Source organism: Ambystoma mexicanum, chromosome 2p (assembly GCF_040938575.1).
Source record: "Ambystoma mexicanum isolate Mex_15411 chromosome 2p, UKY_AmexF1_1, whole genome shotgun sequence".
NCBI lineage: Eukaryota > Metazoa > Chordata > Amphibia > Caudata > Ambystomatidae > Ambystoma > Ambystoma mexicanum.
The window spans coordinates 1,274,366,451-1,274,391,681 of record NC_090923.1 but is presented as its reverse complement, the minus strand read 5'-3'; positions in this window follow the sequence as shown (position 1 = coordinate 1,274,391,681).

Genomic DNA, 25,231 nt, shown 5'->3' with positions numbered 1-25,231 from the left:
GGAAGCACAATGGGGGAATGACACGGGAAAAGAGGGGGTGGCGCTGTTTGCACAAGCAGGTCACCCCGGGGGATCAGGTATTGAGCCTGGAGGGGCATGGCCCCTGGGGAGAAAGCGGGACGCCTGGAAAAGGGGCAAGGATACGGTAGGATCCAAGGGATCATTAGGGAGGAAATTGGTTATTTAATTATTTAATTGTTGGGGGGAAAATGGAAAATGTTTAAGTTATGTAATTGATTGTTCAAATAGCTATTTAGCTTGTTAGGCCATGGAGCCAGTTAAGCGTTTTGATTGTAAGCTTTGGCCTGTCACATTAAAGCGACCTTTTCCACTTTTAAATGAGTCTGGGTTTTTTGTGCAGTAAGCCAAAAAGGATAGTTCAGAGTTTGTAAGAATCATTGAAGGTGAGACTTCAGAATGCCGGTAACGACCTTAATTGGAAGCAGCGTTCTACAATACCGATACATTTTTGTCATGATGGAAACAAGGCTCTAGAGGCCATTGGCTGCTTCAGACACGTGGCACGGGCGTGATGGGAATTATAGTTCGAGTTGATACGGCCGTAATCCGCATCGGAAGGGATATCGTGACCCTTTGTTTTTAAATCAAATAGCAGTGTGTGAGCCTGTATGCATCCTGCGGAGCATAAGCGGCCTCAGAGCTGTAACACCTAGAAGCAAGGCAACACTGAGCAGCTTGGTATCGATACCCAGTCTCGCAGTCAGAAACTTGCCTCTGTCATGAGGCGTTATGTAAAAGCCCAATTTACATTTTTTGTACAGATATTTCCCCAAAATTAAATTGCAGATTGTGTTTTACGGTAATTAAAATAATTCTGAATCAAATAACTGGTACAACATTAAATAAATAACAGGTAACCCTTAAAAAAAGAATAAACATTATTTTCTATCTTAAAGTCTCCAGCCAGTAGAAAAACACATTTGAATGTAACAACATAATTGATAACCTTACCTCACACATATATAAAAGCATACCATATTTTACAAACATGAATAACACTTGCACCATACCACAAAATAAGTGTATAAAACTGCAAACATTAACAAAGTAAATTAATTTTAAACATGTAAATAAATGTGTCAAATTAACTATTAAAGAACTATACAAGTCAACTAAAAGAAATTACACAATTTTTTAAAACATATCAAAACATACATTTTCAACATATGTAAGTACTGCACAATAGGAATATAAAGTACAATACACAGATTTAAAATTCATGAAACAAAATTAAGCATACATCCAAAGTAACAATATGTACTAACTATGTCCCTATACTTACAAATAGCATATACCTCTTAATATGTAATTTTTACATGTAAGAACTGCAATAATTAACATACCCTAAATATAAGTGAAAACATGCAATGTTTTCTATAAACATTGTATTACTAAAGTGAAACATAATAATATTAATTTGTTATTTATATAGCGCTTTTATCCAAAGCGCTTTACATAACGCATATTCACATACATTGCTATTTTTCTTTATTAGTATCCAAAACAACAGCAAATACATTAGTGATATAATACACATTAAAAATGTATCTGTTTAAATATATTTTAACACTTTTTGTATATGTAGTCTGCACTTATATTCACAATAACATAACAATCATGAATCTATATGTATTTCAAATACAATTACCAGTATTGCATAAATAAATAAACTGCAAGCATGTAATGTGTGTGCTGCGTATAACAATGTTTAAATAATATAAACCACAAACAACAACAAAATGATCAATTCTTGTCTGGGATTTGGCTTTCTCTGTGTATCCTTCATGGTTTCCCAGAGGCAGCAGCCTCCTGCAGGGATCTTCAGGGTTTCCTTACCCTCCGCTCTGGTCCCTCGATCGGTCGTCCTGCTCCTGTGGGTTTGCTTTTGCCCTGGAAAATATGCTCCTTCTCGTGTCTCACCTTCCTCCGAGTGTGTCTCTATGTTCCGCCTTTTATCCATGTGAGGGGAGCTAATGGGTTTCAGATTTATGTGATTAAGTTCAAGTGCCTGACTTCGCCTAACCTGATAAACAGGACATGTGCAATGAGATGTGTAAATATTAGTCACTTTACTCTCAGTAGGCCTCTTCCTCGGCCTAGTGTTTGTGTAGAAAGGGGGTGGTAGTTGGGACCTTGGAGAATCCTATAAAATAGGATGGGATATGGGCATCGGAAAGGTGGGGATACCGCATCTCACCATCGGTTGCCTCACTCCCACTTCCCAAAGATCCCCCACCCAGGTGATCCTCCCGCACTGATCCACCCCCAGGGTCCGGACCCAAAGGCGATGGGCGTGCCCTAGCCACCTGAGAGAGAGAGAGAGATCCCTGGGGAGTGGCAAGTGAGACACCCTTTGGTTTCTCACACCTCCCACACCCAATCTCCTTCAGCCTCCGCCCTCCCACAGCACTTGCCTTGGCACCCACTGGCCTATGCCACAGTAGGCCTGCACTTACCCATTTATTGCAGCTGATTGCTCCCTAGCACTTCCTACACTGAGCACTTACATCCGCTGCTCACCAACGAGCATGGACATTCAAGCACTTGCCCCCCCCCCGCTCCCTATTTCCGACTCCTCTCCTCGCACTTGCACGCTCTGAATGCTCACAAGGCCTAGTAGGTCCGTCTTTATCCCCCAGTGTATTCATTGTTTTTCAATCCCATGTTCCCTCCCTGTTGCCCTGTGGGCACTTTGAAACACAATTTACTTGTTGTATAAGGCCTAACAATTGAACAATAAATAAATAAAACCTTTCTTCAGCAATAACCATCAGTGCATTATGTTGTTACTTTAAAATATTTATTTCTAATGTTTGTAGACTTTGAGCTGATTTAACTAACCTTAACTCTTTTTTTTACATTGTGTCCCCGGTATCCCTGCGTGACCACTTTTACATTTTGTGGGCTGAGGTCTGTGTCTGCTCTAGGGTATGTGCTCCTTGTTTTTTCATACTGTTATTGATTGTGTCCTGCATTTATACTATGGCCTGTGTACCTTATTTGTGGCTGCTATTGTTAAAAAGTGTCCTGTACCTACTCTAAGTGCATGCTTTCTGAACAATTCTGCTCTTGAAATGTCACTTGTTTGTTATTCTGATTCCAGTAAGGGGAAAGAGGGCAAGGGGACTTTAAGAAAGTTACCATCCTTATTGTTCACCAGAGATTATGGAGCCTTTAGTTTCTTTGATTCAAGAGGGCCCCAGGAAGTTGTCTGTGCCCCTGGCTGAAGCATTCCTTAAGATAACCCTGGCACGCATAGAAAGTTTGAGGATCTATAAAAAAAAAGAGATATGTCCTGGATTCAGTCAATATTCACCCTCTTGAAAAAATTGGCAGGACACTCCCAATTCGGAACAAATCTACTCTAAAAAATCTGCAGGTTCTGAAAATCAACTTTTGGGAAGTCCATCCAGGTTTAGTCACAGAGTCAACTAAAGATGATATTGACATTTCAACAAGGATTAAAGTCAGTTTAGATAAATTAGGCGTAGGGGTGACACAAAGGGGAAAGGGTAGCAATATTAAGCATACTTCAGTAGAAACCCTATCCTCTCTCTCTGAGCCTACTGGGCCATTCATGGCAGGCTTTTAAGAAAAGTCGAAGGGCCACATTACAAATTTAGTGGTGCTGAAAAAAAGTGGCGGTAATTCCTTTTTTTGGGTGGTAACAGAATTACTGCTGTTATTCCCGGTACCACCAAATGTTGACCTATAGCGGATTTACAGCTGACAAAAATAATGCATGGTAGATTTGACTATTTTGGGAGGAAAAGTAACAGATTCATCTTCAGCCACGCAGTAATTTCACCAGCAGTAAATCCACCAGAAATCCCCATGGAGTCTTATGGACTACAAAAATAGGGAGTTACATCACCTTACTACCACTTGTAATCTCATGGTAAACCCACAGGACCAAGTGGTTGTATGGGTAACTGATTTTGGTGGTAACTTAGCGGATTTAACACCGAATTGTGACCACACTCGGAATGAAGCCTAAAGTATAGTTCAGACTTTCTTGAAATGTCCCAATTGTTGGTCTTGGTCTGGTCCTGCTAGAATGTACAATCAACAACTCTGGTCTTTGTCTTCAGGTTGCAGGTTTCGCAGAGTTCCTGAAACCTGGTCAATTGAGGATGATACTCAGGTCTCCATGGCTAACATGTCTCAAGCATGGATAAAAGGCAGAGGAATTCCTCCCTCCAAAAGATGTCAGTGCCTCTTTGACTCAGGGCTTGTTGTCACTGGTCCCAGTGTCAGGCTCAGTGCATCCGTGATCTGCTGCAATAGTCCCTGTTATAGGATCTTGATACCTAGGGCACTCTCTCTCTGACCCCCTCCTAGGATACACTCCCTGATCCTGGGTGAAATTGTACAGTCTTTTACCTCCTCCCACCAGTTCTAGATTATGTCCTAAACTGGTTTGATCTACTGGAACATAAATATTCTCTCTTTCTAGATCGAGTATTTGATCTCCTCCCACATTCTCAGATAGTATGGTGATATCTCCCTCTCTAGTTGTCTCCTCCCTTCCAGAGATGTTAAGGGCCTTCACCCGCTCCTTCTTCTTCTTAACCAGTGTTTCTTCAGAGGTTGTTTGCCTTGAGGATTTCCACCTTCTCTCTTCCTAGATAACATCAGTCTTTATCAAGATTCTTGACAGCAAAACAATTCATTTAATTCTTGGTATAATCGTGGCTGCCAACCCTCATGATTATTTTATTAACTCCAACCTCCTCCCAACTTGCACTCTCTCTCCTTTTACAGTAGTACATTATAGTACACTGTAGTACATTATTCCCTTAAATGGAAAGTTTGTTTTTCTCATACTAGAGGTTGGAGTCTGGTCACAGTACTGGAACAGCTGTCTGGGTATGGTTTATGGGATGGAATCTCTCTGAGGGTCAGGGCTATCTCTCTTCCTTGTGTTTCACCACTGATAGAATGGGAGGTAGGGGCTTATGAGGAACTCTGCCAATATCCCCTGGGTATTGCTACATATCTATAGGGATAGTGAGTATGTAAACACTGCTGTGACTGTCCCCTACCTTAGGGCAGGAACCCACCTGGGGTGGTTCAAGGTTACCCTATATACATCCTTGTCTTGCTCAGGGTGGCACCCTTCCGGGCATTCCAGCTTAGAGAGGGGACTTCATCACACTACTTATATATTTTCTCCTAGCTCTCATTTTCTGGTCAAAATGTATTTCCTGTTCTCATTCTACTCTCAGGCTCTTACACTCTAGTAGTTCACAATCTCTGTTCTCACACCCTTAACTCTTCTTGTACTCTTTTTATTCTCACATAGCCTACCATAGCTTGCACAACTACCTCTGTCTCGTTAACCAATCTCTCTTCTTCACACAACTCTCACCTCTCACCTTGTCCCTCACTTACATCTACATCTTTCACCATTGGACACCTCCCTCTCCTCTGCCCCAAGCACTCTTCCCCCTGATTTTGCACAGTTTTAACTCCCACCCAACCCTCATACAATCTCCTTTCCCATGCCTCCATCTTTGCTCTTCTGTACCTCACCTTCCTTTACCAAACAGATCCTATTAATCTGTTGCTCTTCCGTACCTCACCTTCCTTTACCCAACAGATCCTACTATCCCTTTCTCCATGGGCGTAGGACATGGGAGGTACACGGGGGACAAGTCCCCCCCACAATTGTAAGTGGGGGGATGTAATGTCATTTACCCCCCCCAAAATATGTTTGGTGTGTCGTACAGGGATCTGTTTTTGAAGTGGGGGGTGGGGCTGCTTACTATGTAAGCAGCCCTCTCCCCCCGACCCCCAAAGCATAGAAGGGGGCAAACAAACAAAAATAGATTTTTTTTAAACGTAGTTTTGGGTGGGGGTGGGGCCACTAGCCACCAGGGATTTTTGCAAGGGGGTGGCCCACTCCCACCCACCCTAAGTGGATGGGGACACCTTATGTAGCCGACCCTGGGGGCAGATTTCTGCCACTGGGAAGGGGTACATGAGATGCCCCCCATCCATTTGAGATGGGGGAGAGAGGCCACTGTAAATATTGGCAGAAACACCCCCCCAAGATTGGGGCAGTATGTTTTGACCCCCCCCCCCTGCGGGGGCAGATAGTCACACACATGTGCCCATCTGCACCTATAATATATTATATCTTGTTTTGGGTGGGGGTCCACCAGGATGTTTTGTGTTTGAAGGGGGGTGGACCTCTCCCCCCACCCTGAGTGGATGGGGGCACTTTATGTAGCCCTCCCTGGGGGCAGATTGTGGGTGCACCTACCTGGACGCAAAGGGAAAATGCTAACCCACTGGTAACCCCAAGCCTTTCGGCAGAGCAGATTTTGCTCATGTGGACAAAATACAGATTTGGACCTATGGTATCGAAGCCATCAAGGAAAACAGGGAACCTCATGCATTTCCGAAAAGAGGACACCCGTGGTAATCCACAGAGGTCTGACTTGCGCATATCTCCCCTGAATTTATTTCCCACAATCCCCGGCAAAGTCCAAAAAATTACGACCACCTAGATTTGGGGAAAAAATGGGCCAAATTTGGCTGAGATATCTTATGTAACAAAAAAGTTACAAGGGATTGAATGGCGACATACCGAAATCACCAGAAAAGGCCTAGGCATAAATACCCATGGCAGTTAAGGGGTTAAGACGGTAAAGCCCCAGAAGAGATATCATTTGTAAGGTAGCTCAGTGAGTTAATGCTCCAAATGCAGATTGTGCACAGGAATATGTAACAACTGTGTTCAGCACCTGCCTTAATCTTCCGGTGGGATAATATGCGGAGTGAATGCATTCAGCTTTCGATGCAACACAGCATTTTCCAGGTCAATCGGTTCAGAAAAAGTGGTGGAAAACACTATTACTGTCACTTTTTCTAATTGGCCGGATTTTCGTGCATTTTCTGGGTGGAGTTCGGGAGCCGAGTGGACACATTAGGACCCCCATGTATTTCCCGCTCCACCAGACAAATCCAGCCTTACTGCCAGCATGGATTCTCATGCTGGAAATAAGGAAAGGGATTCCTCTGGGATCTCCTTGGAAATTAAACCTGGTAAAAGTGGGCAGAGTCCAGAGGGAGCCATTGTCAATTCTGCCAGCAATCGCTAATTGTGCAAGGTATTTACGCTCTTCCAGAGTGGAAAAGCAATGTGATTTCACCTGCCTTTTACGCTAAAATCTTCAATTTTGTGGCGGAAAAGTAAAAACTTGCGCCAATGGAAGTGGTCCACTCCATGCAGTTTACTTTGCGCCTTGATGCTTGTGGGTTTTGCGTGATGCTACATATGCAATAAATAAATACATTTAACCTGACCCCAGATAAATGGCAATTCGTGATCAGAATGAGTGAGCATGGCATGTCGCTGGTAAGAGCGTGCCCTGTGCTTCTTGAGCATGTTGGCAAACGCCCTTAATTGCCATCTCACATTAAACTGGTGCTTAAACCTATCAGTGTGGATTGCGCAATAATAATTCAACAGAGATATTTCAAATGGCCAATTTAGCTCTTTGGGTAACATTGTCAAAGTGGGAGAATGTTGCCCAGAATGTGCCACTTTCTCTGCGGAGTGAATTGTGCCCACCCTGAGGAAGAAGTGTGAAAAACCCACAAGGGAACTGTGCCCTTCTCTTTCTGTGTGTGTCTTCCCCACAGGGCGACAGATGCCGACTCAGACATGGGTAAGTCTCAGGTGGCAAGCCTTGTACCCTAGTTGATGTGGTAAAGGATTCCAGACTTCCGAGGCTGATAACATTAGTAGCATTGAGTTACATGCCATCTGACAGGTAAGTGTGATAAAGTTGCCAAGCAGTGCTGTTAGTGGGCTAAAGCAGGAGGCAATGTCTGCCCACCCTCAAAGGGAACGTAAGACCAAATGTAATAGGCCCCTCCCCCCATCATGGCTGTAAGGGCCAGGCTCCAAACCAGGGCAAGAATGCCCTACAATCATCCATGCCCACGAGTAGGGTACCCTTCGTTCTCCAGGAACTCTGTTGAGCAACCTCTGTGCTTTCCAGGTGATACTAACATTATTTAAAGCCAGAAGTCTAAAAGGTAATTGCTTAATTGCATCTAGAAATTAGCTCCTGGTGTGATCAAAATGTCTTAACCAAATGTGCCATCATCCCCTTCATTTATAAGCAATATGTGTGTTCTCGCGTTTCTTCATCCACTGAATTCCTGTTAGAAACAAAGGCAAGAGTTGTGTCTCTTGTGTAGGCATTAGGAAGGAAGTTGCCAGCCTCTGGCATAATATGCCCATGTTCTTCCAATATTGGCTAGCTGTTGCCCTCTTATGGCCAGGTAGAACCATTATGGCAGTGACTGGCAAATGCCTTTCCTCGGCAAACAGTAAAGTGGAAATAAGAGGCCAATTCAAGACACGGAACAAATGGCAGTTAAGACAGACTGCAGCTGACATTGCTGTGTTAGGGAGAATATGTTGAGTGTTCAAGCAAGGAGGTATGTATTAAGCAAGCAAGCAGTGAGACAAGGGAGAGGCAAAGAAAGGCCAGCGGGGCTCTTTGAATAGTGTAACAGGGCAGAGGACCCATGCTCTGCCGTCCTAGTGACATATGAGAGAATCAAATAGATCAGGTTTTGCAGCAAATGTTAAATGAGAAAGGAACAGTGGCCAGCCCTGTCTTCAGAATAACAAAGGCAAAGAAAGGCTAGGCTCCAAAGCCAGCATGAGATGGAATAAGAGGGACCAGACTTATCGTGAGAGGCTGGCCCGGCCCTCACAGGAGCACTCACAGCTGCCCCTCTGGCCACCCCCCTGGGTCCACATACACCCCACTTACTAGGCATCCCCCGGGTCCGACGCATCCAGCTGTGGACCTGGGGAGTGCTTATAAGGGGGTGGGCTTGCAATCGCTCATCCTCCTTTTTTGCTGTACCCCCCACCCCACGGAGGACAGTCAAAGCAGCAACATCACACACCTCGTCCCTCGACTCCAATAACAGGGTTTACTCAGAGCTACAAGCAAGATTTCCTCTTTCTTTGAAACCGCCATCCTTCCATTCCAAGAGACACACACGTCTCCTTGCCCCACACAAAAAAGTAGCAACTTGCAGTTGGTAAAAAAGGCTGCAACTCCTTTATTTGGCAGGAATTCCCTGACAGGTGATCTGCCTCTTAACGAGCTGGCGTCCTAGCGGTGGCCCACTGGAAGTAATTGTTAATTCCTCTCTCTTACCATGAGCTCATAGTCAGATGACAAATCCAGAAATGCAACATATAAAGACATGTTCTTTGCTGCTTCATCCTTTAATTTTATTCTGTTTTATTTTCTTCTTTTCTCTTGTTTTATACAGTGATGATATTTGTAATTTAATACGTACTGCTTTTTAATTTTAATATTGTGAAAAGTCGTGTTCTTTGACTAAAACACAATAAATAAATAAATAAATAAAGAAAGCAAAGTCCCCAAGGTGTCCCCTGTCCCCCCAGATTCTATGTGTCTCCTACGCCCCTGCCTTTCTCATTCAAGAACCCACTGCTCTTTCTCACTTATCTTACACACACATCTGCTCATTTCCGCTTCCTTTTTCAAAACTCTTCTGAATCTTATTTCTTAGTTTGCACAATCATCTCTGCTCTCTTTCACTTACTTTGAATTAGCATTTGTGCACTCACACTTAATGCACAGAGCACCTTTTCTCTTTCTTCATTATTTTGTACAAGAATTCCTATTCTCACTCTTCATTAGCAAACACCATTGCTGTTTCAAACTTACTTTGCACAATTATCACTTTTGTCTTCTGATTTACATTTCACCGCATATTTACCTTTTTCCACAATTTCCCATTTGACTTCCACTTAACCTCTAACCAATTAATTTCCTTTTCTCAACTCCACGTAGGTCTCCTTTATTCATATCTCCTTCTCACTGACACCTCTGTCCCTACCTCACCACATTTCTCTGAATTTCCCTCTAATTTTCCACCTTCAGTTCTACTGGCATTTAACTTCCACCTGTGTCTTACTCTCAACCCTCTCTATCCCAGACTAACTCTCATTCTTATCTACATCCTCCACATCTTATTTCCCCAGATAGATTCTTCCTCTTGTACACTTCACTCAATCTCTTGCATCCATTTCACCCAGTGTCCCTCTCTTACAGTAGCTACATTGAGCTTCTGTTTTCCTCACCTACTCACATTCTTAATTTGTACACTCCCCACTGTTCTTCCTATCTTTCTCCCTTGCTTTAACCGTCTTATTTATTCATCTCATGTTGTCCTCACATCTCTCATTCCATCGCTTACCCAACTCTCCAGTCTTTTTGCTCTGTCTAATGTTTCACCTCCATGTCCACCTAACAGTGGATATTTTGTAACTACACTCTTCAGCTCTACTTATCTTTCTCTGTCTACCGTCTGCTCTTTCCTGGCTGGACGACTTCTCATGTTCTTTGTCTCATTCTACAATGTTTCCTTCCCTCTTTTCCATAGTAATTTTCCTACCCACCTCTTTTTTAATATTTTCCGTTTCTGCGTCTTCATCTTTTCTTGTGTTTTTTTTCTTTCTGATTTTCCCTCTTTCTTTCTGACATCTCTTGCTTACTTTGTGTTTAATATTCTTTCTTTAACCTGCTCTGCATTTTCCTTTATTATGTTTTTACTCTTACTTCCTCCTGCCTGTTGTTAATTGTGTTCAACTCCCTATTTAGTTCTACTCTGTTTTGTTGCTGACCTCCTCCCTCTGTTTCTCATTCTCCTTTTTGTTGCCAACTCTTCCTCTCTGTTTCTTTTCCTTTGCCTTCTTTACTTTCCTCTTTTTCCTTCTCATTATCATCATCACACTTTTTCTTTCTCTCGCTGTCTGCCTCTTGTACTACCCTTAACTTATGCTTTGCGTAAGGGTGATGAAAGTTGCCAAAATGTGTATACTATCCCATATCTTTACAAGTGTGATTCCATAATTAATCATTTTGTTTGTTTCCCATCATGCACTTGTTTGCATTTTGTATTTTATTGCTGTTGTGTCTAATATTTTCAAACATAAACACAATATTCCAATAATTATTTGTTGTGTTGGGATGATTTCACTATTTTTCTGCAATTGCATGAGTTGAGAGAAATGTAGACGTTTCCTTTCTCTTTTTCAATTATTTCCTGAACAGATGGTATTGTTGTCGTTGTGTGTTGTGGTGGACAAACTTTAGCATGACAGAGAAGTGCCAATTTATGGGAGGTCCGGAAGTGCTTCCAAGCATTGGTTCTCAATTGATGACCACATTAAGTTCAAGACAGCTTGTATTGTCTTCAAATGCATACATGACATTGCCCCTCTGTATCTGCAAGAGCTAATTCAGCCATATCATCTGACGAGACAACTGAGCTCTAGAGACAGCCATCTTCTGATTAGTCCTCACTCGGTTTATACATCTCAAGGTGACAGAAGATTCTCCGTCTTTGGTCCCAGGTTGTGGAACTCCCTGCCACTACCACTAAGGACAATGAGCCAGTGGTCGAAGTGTATGAAAAGAAGTAGTGGAACTATGTTCCCTGCTGGCCTGACCCTGCTCCCCACAAACCCCTTTGCCACAACCCCTCCCACACACAACACGTCCTCCAAACACTTGCACCTGCTGTTTAATGGAGCGTTCAGTGCAGTGCACTGAAAGCGAAGGTTTCAACTTCTTCCTACACTTTTATTTTAAAACAAAACCATTCCAGAACGGTTTCTTTTCAAAATAAAAGTATAGGAGCTGTACAAGGTCATTTAAAAAAGTATAGGAGCACCGCTCCCGACCGCTCCCGCTCACTTCGACCACTGCAATGAGCTCACTTCTTCAATTTCGCCAAGCACTGAAGCCCTTCCTGTTCAGGTAAACGGCCCCTAATATTCTGGGGGCATTATTTTTGAGCCATCTCTTCTATTACTTCCTGTGTCATCTGCGCCAATATACGGTTAATTTCGTCTGGTGCGCGTTACAAATGCAAAAAAATCAAAATCAAAAGACGATGATAAGCAAGGAATACAGGTGTAGGGTATAACGGATAAGCTACAGAGCACTAATAAAAGCATTGCAGGCTTATACAATCTTTCACTGTCTGTGTGTGGCTGAAAACTTAGTCTGTCTCTATCTGCCTTCCATTGTCACCAGTGACCGAGTCTGCATCTTTGTTTGCAGAACGCCTTTAATTCTTGGCACAGAATGCCACTGCCCATCCACCAAAAAAACCTCAATATGGTTTCCAGGAACAAGGACCCAAAATGTTCAGTAGTAGTAATACTTTATTCAACTTCCGCCATTTGCATATAAATACACTAGATACATAATACAATAAAGTACAACCACACGTTTACATATACAAAGCTAAAATAGAATACATTAAAAGTGCACAACCTGTTAAGAGTGTAGAATTGCTGAGCTTCATAAAATTTACATCACACATAAAAAATCTGTTAAAATGTCCTACCCAGAAGTTTAAAAGAGGCAGTAACATATTCACACAGGTCAGATACAAAACAACTCTCGGTGCATGACAAAACTTCATTGCCTCCAAAACTGATCTGATGTTGTTACCGATAAAGTGGCAGCACAACCACCGGTGGCCTTCTTAAATCCAACAGCATCTTACGAATTAACAAAAAGTGGGGTAAGGTCTCAATGGCCCCAGTATCACAGGAGAAATTCTTATTCTTGAAAAGCCAGGGCATTCAGCCCCTTAATGGTAAGAGGTTTTGTGTAACCGTTGCCACTATGCGCCTGTGGGTCGGTGATTGGATTGTGCTCACTGAGGATAGCTCAAGGGCAGTGTGCTCGCCTTGGAAGCCAGACGACACAGAGCACCACAGGTTCGATATCCGGGTCCGTGCTTAGAAACCTCTGGGTATTAAGCACGTTATAAAAACCTATCATATCATATCATCATATAATACCTATACATGTTGAGCTGCGTGCGGTATTTCGGTGAGCACACATTCGTAATAGTGACCATGGCCTGGTAAAATTCCAGACCCATGGTTTCTTTTTAAGCTCTTGTTTGTAAATTGTGCCCACCTTGAGCAGCATAATATCTATACCCTACTTTTAGCATATGAAGATGCAAACCAGGGCTAGATAACCTGAGAGTCTTTTGGCATAATTCCCCCATAGCATGTCTGATATCTGTCTTAATTCTACCCACACACTAATACATGGAGTACCGATTCCCAACTGTAAAGCTGCCCCAAGAGCACACAGACCCAGGCCCAGGCCCAGTAGCGTCCTCAAAAACACATGTTGAATACGGTCCAGGGCACAGCAGTTCGCACTGGCCCAGATTTCACTACTGTATAAGATGGCCGCGCCTTAGCCTCCAGGACCTGAATACATTTGTCGAGCTGGCGGCTGCTGAACTTGTAATAACACCTTGTGAGGTCGCCAAAGTCTGTCCTGGGACAGTTTTCCACCAACTCGAGATGGGGAATCCAAGAATGATTGCCTGCAAACATCACCCCCAAGAAGCAATCTGTGCCCACTACTTCAGTCTTTACTTTAATAATCGATCATATACATGTGGGTTTATTACTACCAAAGGCCACTAGTTCAGTCTTGAAGAGATTTCAGTTTAGACCGTTTGGCTTGAAGTAGCCGGCTGCATAGCCCAAGGTGCGACCTAGTCCCTTCTGTGTTAGGGCGAGTAAGATTGCATTGCCTGCAATGTTCAGTAGATAGCTCATTGCTGGCTCATGGGTTCAACATTTGCCTCTTAATGGTGCAAGCCAGGACTTTGCCAATTCAAACCCCCGGCAGGGCCAACTCAGCCCTTGATCCTTCTGAGGTCAATGATCTGAGTACCAACAGCTACTATTACAGCAATATACAAACACCTTATATTAATAGTATTATTCGTGGACGATCCTTTCCTTCTCCAAAGTGTCCCATAAATGTAATGGGTGGGATACAATGTAGTCCGCTCAGTGAGGGCTCCACATTCTGAATGCCTCGCGAGAAGGGTAGTTGTCCCGGTGAATGTTATGCGATGGGACAACCACAAATCTTTCTTAGTCATAGAAAATGCCCCATGTTAGGATCTCCTGCAGAGAGAAAATAAACAGGGTTCACTGTTGCAACTGAAAGTGGGATACCCATCATTGGGCCTCATTACGAGTTTGGAGGTAGCCATGCCCTTAATAAGGGCATGGCTACCCCCAAACTCGGGTCCGGGTTCCCTGAATGGGGAAATACCGGGCCATTCCGACCTAGGAGGGCCCGGTATTTCCCCGTTCAGGGAACCCAGACCCGGTACATCCCCATTCTCATTCGAGCCCCCATAGGGCTCAATGGGAATGGGGAGCATGCTAACAACGGACCCGTTAAGGACAGGCCCATTGTTAGTATGCTGGGCCGCTCACGGGACCCACTAAGGACGTCTGGTAAAGCCAGGCGTCCTGAGCGGGTCCTGCGAGCGGATCTCGTAATGAGGCGGTATGGGGTTTAACGGCACTGGCAGCTCTACCGGCGCTGTTAACCCCATACCGCCAGGGTCGTAAGGAGGCCCATTGTGTGAATTAATGCCAGGCTCCATTCAGATTTTGAGAGTTTGTGGCACGCTTATGGCAATCAAACTGATATCATTATGAAATGTACACGGATGCATTTGATGCAATCAGATTCGCTCAACTCAACCAACAGTAACTACTGACTCACAAGAGCAGAACATGAATTAAAATGCATGTGGTACGCTATATTGTAAATTGAGTTCCATAAAAAAAAAACACAAATGCATCAATACGCATGTTGTTACAGCCATGCCCAATGGGCACGTGAACTCATTTCGGACAGAAGAAGGGTCTATTTCCAGGGGTACAATGGCCATGAACCTTTCTGGGTAAATGTCTGGTCGGCCTGCTTCGTCCAAGACTCCGGGCTGGCTATTTAGGGATCTTGCAGGCACCCCTCGCTCCTGTCTTACCTGACCAAGGGCTGTCTCAACAGGCAACCCCCTAATGGGGGTAATTTTCTAAGGAAGTGCAGCGTAAAATGAAAGCATGAAAGCATTAAAGGAGTTTGCTCTTTTCCTTTTACGCTCCACTTAATTTTCCTGCCCTCCAGAGGCAAGAGTGCAGCAAAGCAGAGAGAGCGTCTCTGCTTTGCTTTTCTCCTCCATCGGTTGAGAGCGTTTGGTCTTAGCCTGCATGAGATTTTCATGCAGGCATAAAACCAAAGCACCCCAATCGAATATGGCTGCCATTAGCGCCTGCTTATGATTAAAATGGTTCAATTGGAATCCATTATAACACACTGCCTGCAAAATGTATTTGCAGACGTTGTTTTATTGCAAAGAGGAGAAGGGTAACAGCGATTTCACCTTCATTTACTCTCCTGAATTACACTCCCCTTTTTGGAATGTTTAAAAGTGTATGCTGGGGACGAGCAATACATTTGTGTAAGTGCTGTTGGTCCCTTGCATGCAATTAGCGTTTATTACAAAATGGCCGGCAATGTGTTTTCCTCCTTCATAATAATCCCAAGTAGCAAAGGCTCTTCTACACAAGTCATGGCAAGTCCTTCAGTTCATAGTGATTTTTCTGACAAGAACAAGTTCAGGAGGGTGCTGTTTCAAAACTGGCCTGTACATATATCCTGCTTAGGATGCTGCTTTTCTGTGTTTGCTAAAATACGTAAGCAAACAACAGCGCAGTTATGTTGGGTTTAAAACACGTGACAAAAAACCCGTGCACCTGAAATGTGAAAGCAGAATGAGCCATTTGACATTTGAACTAATGTGCATACCCACAATGCCTTGCCCATTTAGCTTTTGACTGGAGGTGAACTTCCAGCTATGGGGTGGCACTGCTCAGTATATAATTTAGCTAAATGTCTAATTCCTAGTATACTACTTTTTTGGTGGTTTAGTGGCTTATTATCACTGTATTTAAGCCCTGCATTTAAAGTTTTCATGTATGATTATTTTGTATTCACATGCACTGCGCCCGACTGGCAATTTCCAAGAAATGTTTTAACTAAGCTGTCTGTAACATCGCCGTGGTACCTAAGGGTTTGGGCGAGTAACAAATGCAATAAATAAATAAATAATAAATTATCGTTTGAGCTAGTCAGAAGTGTGTATGTAGAGGACGCCAAGTGTAGAAAGGTATTCAACATTTGTATTCAATGCAGGACTCTATTGTACTGAAATCTGTCTCCTTGGGGGTGGGCAGGCAGAAAGAACAAATCTATTATTAAAGCTTTAAAACGTCTAAAACCCTCCACTGAGTGACAACGGCGCAGTGTAAGCAAAACCCAAAGGTTGCAGATAACCCTTGAGTAAATATCTGACACATATTGGGCGGATTGTAAAGATTCTAATATAATTGGCAACTTGAAAAGAAACTTTTACAGCAGCAAATGCCTTAATCATTGTCCACCAAGCCTTTCTGACACAAAGTTAGGTGTGGTCCCCTCAGCCTCTGACTTTTTCACATTAACATGGGGCATTCTGCTAGTCATTACGGAAATGCAACTCATTAATCAGGCAATTATTCTGCTAATTACGTATGATTAATGACTGGTGTAGAACTATTGCTAATCTCGTGTTTCTGTTTTTCCAAATGCTGATCCATCATAAAGTATATCAATATCCATTACCACTTCAGGCTCTTCCATTTGTAACAGTATGGGGGTTCGCCATGTCCAGAAAACATAGAGGTTTTATCTCGGCAGAATCCTCTTCATATAATTCCATGTTGGTTCAGTCTCCATGCAGAATGCTAGCTTAAGTTCCATTTTTATTTCATGCTTTTATTTGCCTGGATTGGCCTTTTTTTGTTGGCTGGCATCCTGGCGGCCTAGCACTCTTTTGATGCTGACTCACAAGCATCCCATATGTTTTTGTTTCCATACACATAGACATATTTGGGGTACATTTTAAAGAACATTTACATTTGTTTTTCAAATTATTTCAATTTAACTCCGTTTTTGTTATATGAAACAAATGAATACTTTATTGGCTCGGATTTCTCCCTTAACAAATTAAAAATTTAAAACCAAAACATCCAGCATAAAAACATAAAATACAGAAACAAACAACTGACCCCCCACAAATTGAACCCAACCTACCCCCCTGCCCCCCAACAACAGAGAAATCCATTGGCTAAATTGACAGATTTCTCACCCCCCAGGTCAGAGCCAGACTCACATAATTACACAATTTATTTATAAAATCCATGTCTATGCAGTTCAGGATGAAGTACAAAGCCCCTCACAATCCCGAATATTGTTTATTATTATACAAAGAGCCTTAACAAACCCCTCCAGAAGTCCCAGTACCATTTACAGATCAACAAAAAATGGCACTGATCCTCTTTTGCTTCAAACCCACAAGAGTATGATTTTACTGGGTCATCCTTTACCCGGTTAGTTCGAGCTTTCAGGGGGGGAGGGGTGCATATTTAGGCGAATCATCAAAATCAGGTGCCGACAATTGGGCGATGGAATTGTGCTCACTACTCCCCCCTCAATAAAACTTCTCAAGGAGGAGAACAAGCACAGGGAACCCAGGCAACAGGCTCCTCTCTGATCCTATGCCTGGTCCTCACTGAGTTCACTCCTTGTGAGTGAGGATTTCAAGGCCGACATACGTGCACATTTCCACATATTCACCGATTCAACCCGCAATTCCTCAACATTTTGAAACCTTCATAAAACCACGTACTTTGGGGTTGGTCTGGATTTTACCAACTCCTCCAGGATATGTTGCATGTTTGGATTCTTATGTTCAGCCTGAAAAAAATGATTCTGAAAAAAATAATCCAAACCTAATTTTAGCCTTTGTTACAAATTTGGGCATCCCCAGTTCTAAACGGAGAGCGCAATTAGATGTTCCCTGTGGAAGGCCAGACAACCTCTTCAAAGTTCCATTTTGAATCACCTCCAACTTATCGCAGTTTGAATGCCCCCATAATTCACTACCATACAGTGACACACTCCTCACTTTGCTCGTGTACACCTCTAAGCACTTATCAAGCATATGTCCACCAAACGTATGATAGAATCTTATCAAGCCTCTCAGCCAAATCGTTGCTTTCACATTAACCAGCTCGAGATGCTTCACCCACTTCCCACTACTTTCGAAAACTAAACCCAAAAAGAAGAATGAATCCACCACCTCAATTTTATTTCACCATTTATAGACCAGGAGTAGTTCACTTTTTCCCTACCTTTGCCAAAAACCACAATTTCATATTCCATTTTAGTTTATTAGTCTTAAAGTATTTGGCTGAATACTGAAGGCTACACTGCAGGCCCACTGGTGTTCGATCTATAAGAAGCAGTATCATCTGCTAACAGGGTTGCGAATGGCATCGTCCACATGAATGGCAGGCTCATTTTGGACCCTTAAAGTAAGGAATTAAAATCGGCGACACATAAAATAAATAAAAGTGGGGCCAAAGAACAGCCCTGTTTTACGCCTTGGTTTGTGTGGAACTCCTTCGTAAACTGCCCCCTGTGAATCCCCCAGACTGCTGCAGCAGTATTCGTATGGCTCTTTCAAATCAAATGTAAACGTTCTGGCGGGACCTTCAAATCATGTGATTTCTACCACAGGGCCTCCCTGTTGACTGAGTCAAAGGCCTTCTCCAGGTCCAAAAAGGTCACACATAGCCTGCACCCCTCAACGAGAAAAAATCAAGCAATGGTCAATAGTTGAGAAAGCACTCCTGAACTCTGCTTGGGTGGGGTGTAGGACATTATTAGTACTAGCCCACTCGTCCACTCTACTTTTAAGACATTTATTAAACGTTTTACTAGAAATGTCTAGCAAAGAGATGGCTCGGTAGCAGTGGGGATCCTGAGTAGAGCCCTTCTTAAAAATCAGAATGAATATGGCCTTGTGCCAGGACAGTGGTATGTCATGGGAACTAGACATTTTGTTAAAACGTTTTGCCAAAATGTTTGCCCACCAATCAGGGCTCTACTTTAAATAGTTCGACCGCATACCGTCCGGCCCAGCTGCCTTCCCTTCCACGCGAGCCTTGATAGCCTTGACACTTGCCAATATCTCCTCCTAGGTGAAGACAATAATGCCACCGCTACCCTCTGCTATGGTAGCTGCCTCCACCACCCCGACATCAAACAGAATACTAGAAAAATGAGTGACCCACCTGTCATCAGAAATTGAATCCAATTCATTTTCCTTTGGGAAATCAAAGCCCCTGGCTACTAAACTCCAAACAAAGAACCAGACAACATGCCCATTGTTCAAAATAGAAGCCATGTGTTCCTGTGCGCTTTCCTATTGTGTGTCCTCCAATAGTAAATAAGAGAAAAAGAGAGAAAAGAAAAAAAAAGTAAATTGGTCTAAAATCACATTTCTCCACAACAGTAAAGAGCACATGTAGCAGAAACATGATCCATGGCGGTTTTAGTAAGGAAAAAGATGGGACTGGTTTTGTGTCTTGAGAAACTTGACATAGATGAATAATTCCCATGGCGTTACTCTATGGTGTATGGCTTGTAGCATGGATGACATCATCACGATGGCCACCAAGAAAGTATATTTTTAACATCTCTGGTATTTATGGACGGATTTTAATTTCTAAGGTCTCGCTTGAAAGAAATGTTCAGAAATGGTACTAACAGAATGTATCCTGAAGTCAATGGTGTCTCAAAGATTTCCATATCTATAGTACAGATATGGAATTAAAGCACAAGTGTTACACATTCAGTTCTTCGGTTTGTTCTGTCACGCTATCCCCTCATTCCGTCCCTATTTCACAAGCATCTAGGACAGGCAATACTCACACTCTATCTAGGACAGGCAACACTCACAATGCACCAGTTACCCCAGCCAGGTTTCCATTTCCTGTCACTCACAGTGGACGGGTGTCCCGTGAGCGGGTTTACCCCAAGGGCCACATATGCAGACTCAAGGGTTCCCCGTTCCTTCACTGGCGTCTGCCATGGCGTCTGCAGGAGGGAGCTCGCAGGCGCCGGCTACAGGATGCTGCGTGCAGAAAGTCATTTCCGCGATCATGGAGACCATTGAGATCTAAACAACGCTCATGTGTCGCGCTTGCGGGTCACGTGACGCGTTCTTCCGTCTCACTCCCGGATCAGGTGGCGCGGAAGCATCCACTACTTAGGCTCTGAAGTTCCACACGTCTGCGCTTCACAGCTGTTCTTGGGAGGACTCTGTACGGCGTTTGGATACTTTGTGTTTCACGGCTCTTGACTCTTGGACTGTTTTCGGATTTGCTTTGCTCACGTCTTTTGGCTCTGTTTGCTGGATCATTTGAACGTGGAACACCTTTTGGACTGTCTTGGATTACCCTGAATTGGACTTGGCATTTTCCTCTTCACTGCATTACGTTATCAAGTACTTTGGATTTTGGTCCTTTCGTTTCATCAAGTTACAGGAGGGCAGGTTGGGTTTTAACCCAGTCTACAGTTCTTCTCCCTATTGTCATCGGGGAAACCAGCTCACGTGCCCCTCCACGGAATTATCAACCATCATAGGATTCTGGGCTTCGTCACCCATCAGCTTAGGTAAGCCGTGCTCTTTATTCTGCTTGTTTGCTTGTACTGTACTCATTTGATTGCTAATAAAGGTTTTCCTTTACAGCTGCCTTGGGTTTCAACATTCTGTGGTTCCGGGCTTCAAGAACTACCCACCTGTGGCCTCAATGATCGCATAGGGAGTAATCTTGTATTCTCTCTCTGTGGTACTTGGGGACGGAGGTTTCATACTCTTCACGACAATCAAGCAACCTGACAGACTGTGAAGCCATTCTTTGTCATGCAGAATATGCAGGGTGCCACAGATGACCCCATGGCAGCTATGGTTCAAGCCATCACAGTACTAAGAGCAGACATGGCTGCAGCCACCACAGCCCTATACCAACACTTAGATGCTATTCAGGGTACCCGCAACCCTTTACCTGCAGATACAGAGTTCGGGGTCGCGGCACCACCCGCCCCACTTCCCCAGGCCCCAGGCCCAGCCACTCCTGCTCCCGTGATTCTACCCACTCCTTTCCCATTGGCTGCACCTGAAAGATTCCAGGGGGATCCCACCAAGTACCGCACATTTATCAATCAGTGCAAGTTACACTTCCTGTGTCGACCTACCTCCTTCCCCGATCCAACTTCTAAGGCTGCCTTTCTGTTGTCACATTTATCTGGTACAGCCGCTGCCTGGGCCAACCCACTTCTTGATAACAATAACCCGGCATTATACGACTTTCACCTCCTGGTGACAGAAATGTCACGTGTCTTTGACACCCACCACAACGCCCAATCCAGGGATCTAGAACTGTTAGAATGACATCAAGGCAGGGGAACACTCATTGAATATATCACAAAATGCAATCAACTGTCAGCTGAGACTTCATGGACCAAGAGCAAGAGGGCCGTGGTATTCTACAAGGGTCTGAACAACACTATGAAAGATGCATTATCAGTAGTTCCTTCCTTGCCCACAGCGTTCCCCGATTTACTGGATCTGGCTCTCCAGGTCGATGCCAGACGCTCAGAACGGAAAGCTGAAGCTGGGTTTTCTGGTTCTATCCCTTCTGCATGATCCTCTCATTCCGAGTCTGCTTCAGAACCTATGCAAGTTGGAGGCCTACATAGTCCTCTAACTTCCACGGAAAGGAAATGCAGGAGGGTGGACAATGCTTGCTATTATTGTAGGTTGATTGGTCACTTTGTGAAAGAACGTCCACGTCGCCCAAAGGCTAAAGCTCAGGGTTTTTGGGCAGCTCGACCATAGATCCGGGGGTGGGTTTCAGCGCTATATGTCACTCCCCGGACCAGGTACCTGCGTTTGGCACCATCAGACCCGTGATGGTACATGCATTGTTACAACCCAGTACTGAGGTCTCACATTCAGTAACTGTCATCATCGACTCTGGTGCCACTGGTAATTACATAGATATCAATATGGCCCACACACTCAATCTCCCTCTTATCACCAAGACCCGACCAGAACCCGTGCAGACTATAGACGGGAGTTCCTTAGTTTCTGGCCCAGTTAAACAACAGACAGCACCTCTCACTTTGGTCATACAAACTACCCACAAAGAAACCATTAGTTTTGACCTGATATCCATGCCTCAATACGGCCTTATTTTAGGCATTCCTTGGTTGAGTCTGCATAACCCTTTGATCAATTGGAAGACAGGTTCTGTGTTTTTTGAGTCAGAAGTTTGCCAGGAGTTTTGCCTTACTACACCTCCTACTGAGAGTACTCCAGCCCAACTCCTCAGATACTGTTTCACAACTCTCCTTGGAACCTTCTTCCGTTCCCTTGGCAAACCCGCACATTGTTGGTCTTGTAGCAGAGATAATTCCGGAGCCCTACCGGGACTACCTGGACGTCTTTTATAAGGGATCATCGGAAATCCTTCCACCTCATAGGGTGTACAATTGTCCTATTGAATTACTACCAGGTTCTGTAGTCCAAAAGGGTCGTATTTATTCGCTATCTCCCACTGAGGAACAGACCTTGAAAGCTTACATTCAAGAATCCCTACATAAGGGTCACATACGTCCATCTTCGTCTCCAGCGGCCAGTCCCATCTTCTTTGTCCCAAAGAAGGAGGGAGCGTTCGCCCATGTGTTGACTACCGACGCCTAAATGCCATCACCAAAAAGGATAGGTATCCTATACCTCTCATCACGCCTCTATTAGATCGCCTCACGCATGCTTCAGTATACACCAAGTTGGATCTCAGGGGTGCATATAATCTAGTACGTGTGAGAAAGGGTGATGAGAGGAAAACAGCCTTTTGCACTCGTTACGGGTTATACGAATATTTGGTCATGCCCTTCGGCCTTTGCAATGCGCCTGCTACATTCCAGCGCTTCATGAATGAAATATTTAGCGATATTCTAGATGTATTCATGTTGGTCTATCTGGATGACATTCTCATTTTTTCACGTTCTCAAGAGGAACACATCCTACACGCAAGGGAGGTACTAAAACGTTTATGCATGTTCTCCCTTTTTGCAAAACCCGAAAAATGTCAATTTCACACCGACAACATTGAGTTTTTAGGGTTCCACATCACTCCTGATGGCCTCACTATGAACCATGCCAAAGTCAAGGCAGTATTGGAATAGCCGGTTCCCACCAACCTTAAAGCATTGCAGTCTTTTTTGGGTATTGCAAACTATTATAGAAGATTAATTTCTGGATTTTCCTCCATAGCAGCACCTCTTACTCTTTTGACCAGTCCTCTTGTCCCATTCAATTGGTCCAACGATCAACAGCTTGTATTCGATACCCTAAAAGCTGTGTTTACCATTGCTCCTGTCCTCCAACACCCTGACAGTGATCTACCTTTCATAGTCGAGGCGGACGCGTCCTCGTTCGCCTTAGGGGCAATTCTATCTCAAGAGTGTGTCACTACAGGACGCTTGCATCCAGTCGCCTTTCATTCCCGGAAGTTCACACTCACAGAGTGTCACTATACGGTGACCGAAAAAGAACTTCTGGCTGTTAAAGAAGCTTTCCAAGTCTGGCGTCACCATCTCCTGGGTGCAAAACATCGGGTGACGGTCTTCTCGGACATCAGAATCTTCGCGATCTAGCATCTCTAAAATGCTCAAATAGCAGACATGTCAGGTGGCATCTGTTTTTTGCCGCTTACGATTTCCAGATCATGCATCGTCCTGGTACCTTTCATGGAAAGGCTGATGCTTTGTCTCGCTCTCCTGGGGGGGTTTCATTGCCAGTCTATCCCGAGACCTTGCTAGATAAGAAACATGTGATATGTCTTTGTACCCCTTCTCTGACTCTGCTGGATATGGTCCGCACGTGGGTTTCCACTCACCCGTCCTTACTTCCAGATTGGGATTTGGTATTACAAGACGGTCTGCCTTTCTTTCAGAACAAGTTGTTTCTACCTACCACTGATGTTCGCAATCTGGCTCTTGAATGGTCACATGATCTCCCTGTTCATGCACATCCTGGTCAGCGAAGAACACTCTCGCTTCTACAACGTTGGTGTTGGTGGCCTTCCATGAGAAGGGATGTAGAATGCTATGTTAACACTTGCTCTGTTTGTGCCCAATCCAAACATAGGAAAGGATGCCCGTTGGGTCTCCTGCAGCCTCTACCCATACGCCGAGGCCCTGGCATACTTTGACGATGGATTTTGTGACGGACCTTCCCAGGGTTCAGGGTTTTGATTCCATCTGGGTTGTGGTAGACTCGTTCACCAAAATGGCACAGTTTATTCCATGCTCGGGCATTCCCTCTGCTCCTGTTCTGGCGGGATTGTTTTTTAAGTCCATCGTATGCCTTTTCGGTTTACCATCAGTGTTGGTGTCTGACAGAGGTCCTCAATTCACTTCTCGTTTCTGGCGTGCCTTGACTAGATTAGTGGGGATCGATTCACGTTACTCTTCGGCCTACCATCCTGAGACGGATGGACAGACCGAGAGGGTTAATCAAACCATGGAGCAGTACCTGCGTTGTCTGACTCTCCAGCATCAACAGTCCTGGTTTCGCATCTTGCATATGGCTGAATTCACCTATAACAACGCGGTGCACTCCTCCACTGGTTTCTCTCCCTTCTATATCTTGTATGGTCAGCACCCTAAAATCCTGCCCATCCCAGTTTTCTCGCTTTCTGGTAATCCGGCTGCCTCTTCTTGCATCAGAGACATCTCGGCTGTCCACGCGCAGACCTTGCTGCACCTCAAAGAAGCCCAGGATTCCATGAAGGCTGCCGCGGACCGGAAGCGTTCTGTGGCCCCTTCGTTTGCTGTGGGGAATAGAGTTTGGCTTTCTTCTCGCCATCTACATCTGCAGGGTTGCCGCAAGTTGTTGCCCCGTTTCGTTGGTCCTTTTGTGGTCTCCCGGGTGATCAACCCCGTGGCCTATTGCCTTCGAGTCCCGGTTTCGTGGCGGCTTCACCCTGTCTTTCATGTCTCTCTTCTCAAACCTTGCCCTGGTCCTACCCGTCTTCGTTACCCTGGGGCCCCGATTTCCCCTTCCTCCCCGGATGTCTTTGAAGTGTCTGCTATTATGGGTTCTCGTTTCTTCAAGGGGGTCTTGCAGTACTTAGTGGATTGGAAGGGTTATGGCCCGGAGGAGCGCTCATGGATTCCCGCGGGTGATGTTCATGCCCCTTGTTTGGTTTCCCGTTTCCATAGGGACAATCCGTTGTGCCCACGGGGTCGTGGGCCTTTGGGGGGGGCTCTGTCACGCTATCCCCTCATTCCGTCCCTATTTCACAAGCATCTAGGATAGGCAATACTCA